A 4199-nucleotide genomic window follows, 5' to 3' on the forward strand; every position below is an offset into this window, starting at 1 on the left:
TCATTGGTTAGATTGATCTCAAAATCATACACAATCTTTTAGTACAATTTCCAATGTAATAACGGTTAGATGTGCCTCGATCTTGTAACACGTTTTCATATGCATGTTCAGGTTCAATGTATCTGGTAACATGTTTCACTCAGTGTATATCAACTCGGTGTGTCATCTTTGCTGCTCGGTAGACAGCTCGGTGTATACTGTGTTTTGTGACTGCTTTCCTTTGTAACCAACTAGACTGTGCATACCGACTTCTCTGTGTATACCGACTGCATTATTCGGTAGTTTTAACTAACTAGAGTATATAGTATGACTTTGAATATAAAAACAATGGTAACTTGATAAGTAGTAACAAGTCATGACTCTCCTTCTTAATGCAACAGCTACCTTATTTCTTGTGCCCTTCTTGTGCGTAATAGTGAAGGTATAGGATTGTAGGTATTCAACCAACTTTAGGTGTCTCTGGTTCAACTTCTCTTGCCCATTGAGGAAACTAAGGGCATGGTTGTCAGTGAAAAATACAAACTCTTTGGGCAGTAAGTAATGATGCCACTTATTCAATGCTTGTACCATTGCATACAACTCCAAGTCATATGTGGAGTACCTTTTCTTAGCTTCATTTAACTTCTCTGAGAAGAAGGCTATAGGATGACCCTCTTGGCTTAAAACTGCCCCTATTGCCCTTTGGCTAGCATCACATTCTATTGTAAACAACTGATTGAAATCAGGCAATCTAAGGGTTGGAAGCTTTGCTATATTAGCCTTCAACAATTCAAATTTCTTATTGGCTTCCTTTGTCCACTTAAAATTACATTTAATCCCTCCTTTGATGGTGTTGAGTATAGGATCACAAACATGGCTAAATTTTCTCACAAACTTCCTATAAAAAGATGTCATTCCATGAAAACTCCTAACATCACTTATGCCCCTAGGTATAGGCTAATTAAGTATTGCTTCTACCTTACTTGGATACATCTTTAAACATCCTTGAGAAATAACAAAACTAAGGTAAACTAGCTTTGTTTTCAAGAAATCACATATTTCAAGATTGATTTTGAGTTGAGCCTCCTTCAACTTCTTCAAGACTATCTCCACATTCTTAAGGTGTTCCTCCTTGGACCTGCTGAAGATCAAAATGTCATCAAGATACACAATAAAAAATCTACTAATAAACTCAACTAAGACTTCATTCATGAGCCTTTGGAAGGTACTAAGTGCATTGGTGAGACCAAATGGCATCACCAACCACTCATATAGGCCCGCATTGGTTCTAAAGGTTGCCTTCCATTCATCACCAGGTATGATACTTATCTGATGATAACTAGACTTCAAGTCTACCTTTGTGAAGTAGCTTTCTCTGCCTAAATTGTCCAATAGGTACCTAATAGTGATCTTATTGATTGCTCTTGAGTCAGTGCACATCCTCAAGTTCCCTCATTTTTTAGGCACTAATACAGTAGGAACAACACACGGACTCAAGATCCTTTTAATAAATCCCTTTTCTAAGAGTTCTTGCACTTGTTTGGCGATCTCTTCATTTTGACTAGGTGTCATTTTTTAAGCAGCTTTGTTAGTCAAGTTTGCCCCTGGTATCAATTCTATTTGGTGATTCACATCTCTCATTGGAGGCAAAGAATCAGGCATATCATCTCCTATAACTTTTGCATGTTTCTTTAGTAGCCCTTGCAATTCTTGAGGCACTTCACTCATTGGATCTGCCTTAGCTTCATCTTTAGCCTTCAACACTATAGCATGGCCCTGATGATCTTCTTGCTTTAACACCTTAAGGAACTCTTTTCCTCATCAACATCACACTTGATCCTACTTTCTTTTCTTCCTTTGGATCCGGTAATGGATCCATCTGATACTTCTTTCCATTCTTGGTTATGCGATAGCTCTTCTTTTCTCCATCATGATTGGCTCTCACATCATATTTCCATGGTCGGCCCAACAACAAATGACAAGCATCCATAGGCAATATGTCACATAGTAGTTTGTCTTTATACTTACCAATTTCAATGTCCACCCATGCTTGTTCCTCAACTAAGACATGTTGACCTCGGTTGAGCCATGATACCCTGTAAGGAGTGAGGTGAGGTAATGTTTTCAGTTTGAGCTTATCCACCATTTCAATTGAGACAATATTCTTTGTGGAACCTGAATCCACAATCACCTTAAAAATTTTCCCATGTGACTTACAAGTGGTCCTAAACAAACTTTTCCTCTGTGGTGGCTCTTGAGCTTGGGGTATCTTGAGCATTGTTCTTCTCATCATTAAGTTTTCTCCATCTGTCATTGGCCCTACCTTACTGATTGGAGATGTCTCACTTTGAGTGTCCTCCTATTGCACTAATTGAGTCCTCCTTTGATTTATTATATAATGAGCAATAATGATGGAGACACGTCTGATCATTGTATGAGGATAAATTCAAATTGGTTTGGCATGTTTGCTTATTGTCTAGGGAAGGAGCAAAGTGGATTGCATTTAATGCACAATGTGTGATGAGTTACAAAGTCCAATGGAGTGGTGACCATGGAGCAGTTGGAATTGTCTTGAAGAATGTGAAAATATTGTCATGATTTCTAACGGTCAAGATTGAACCGACTTGTTTGTAATCTTAATGATGAGAATTAGGTTTTTGTTGTGTTACTGACCTAATTGATTTGTATTTAAGGTCGATGAAATTGTTTGTAAAGGTTGTTGGCAAGTTTGGTAGAAAACCTGTTGACTATGTGGTTGCCCAACCAGTGAATGGATCTACATTTTTGAGTGAAAGAAGATTGAAGCTTGGAAGGATCTGATCAAACAAATGTAGTGCTACTCAGACAGATCAAGAAAACCTGTTGTTTTCTAACAATTACAGCAAAAGTAAAATCCCTTAATCGGGTAAGCTCTAGCAAGCTTGGTTACTCATTAAACCCTCTAACAAGGTGGTCCATTAGCTTGGATTCTTAAATCCTCCAGTGAGGTTACTCCTAACAGGGTATTGTGCTTCTAACAAGGCATATTTGTAAATCCCTAACTGGGTGATTCCTAATCGGAATTAGTTCTTAATAGGACTTAATGTAAAGCTCTAACAGGCTTTGGATCCTAATAGGGTGAACTTTGAATGAGTTCAAATAGCTATCCTTGTGAGTCCCATCTCACCGTGGTTTTTACCTATTTGGGTTTTCCACATATAAACATTTGTGTCAAGTGGTGAATGCTTTTGTGGTTGTGATCTTATTTGTTGACTTGGTTAAATTCTAATAAGGCATGATAATTAGAAGCATTGAGAGATGAATATGTTGAGTTAAGATTAAGCATTGTTGATGTTTACAAGATTGAAGGTGTTTACTACTAAAAGTTGTCATAATAGTTAAACCAGTTAATGTCAAGTATTCCTAAGAATATTGGTCTTGACTGAGATATGTTTACTTTGTTTGACTGAGTTTGAGCTTGGGAACTTTATATCAGTTTTTCAATATACTGATTCACCCCCCTCTCAGTATTCTATCAGATACTTATTCTTTCATCATGCCATCAATTGGTATCAGATCTATCGAGGTCCTCTTAATCTAAAAGCCTAACAACTTGAGGAAAAGATCTTGTAGATCATGATGAAGAAAGAAGGTCCAAAGTTTAACAAAGATAACTATAGAATATGGAGTGAAAGAATGAGTATTTACATTAAGAGTCTTGGTAATTAGTATTGGGATTGTATAGAACATAAGTATACTACACCTACTGGACCCCTAACCGATGATCAGAAGAAAGAACACTAACCGATGATCAGAAGAAAGAACAACAAGAAAATCACCAGGCATTAGAAGCTATTATCAATTCCCTGTCTGATGTTGAATATGTAGATATTAATGGTCTTGAAATTGCAGATGAAGTATGGAAGAAACTTGAAGATATCTATAGCGGTGATGAGCATGTCAAGATTGCTAAAAGAGAGAGTTTAAGAGGCAAGTTGGACAACATGAGAATGTCTGAAGGTGAGAACATCTAGCAGTATGGTCGAAGGATCAAAGAGACAGTTGGAGAGATAAAGAGTGCAGGAAGGAAAGTGGAAGATGCCATAGTAATCAATAAGGTACTGAGAACCCTGCTATCGATCTATGCTATCTGATTTGCAGCTATTAAGGAGCAAAAATCCATTGACAAGACAAAGGTAACTCTTGACACTATTATTGGCAAACTTACTGCTTTTGAACTA

This window comes from Cryptomeria japonica, chromosome 10 (genome assembly GCF_030272615.1).
Source record: "Cryptomeria japonica chromosome 10, Sugi_1.0, whole genome shotgun sequence".
NCBI classification, from domain to species: Eukaryota; Viridiplantae; Streptophyta; class Pinopsida; order Cupressales; family Cupressaceae; genus Cryptomeria; species Cryptomeria japonica.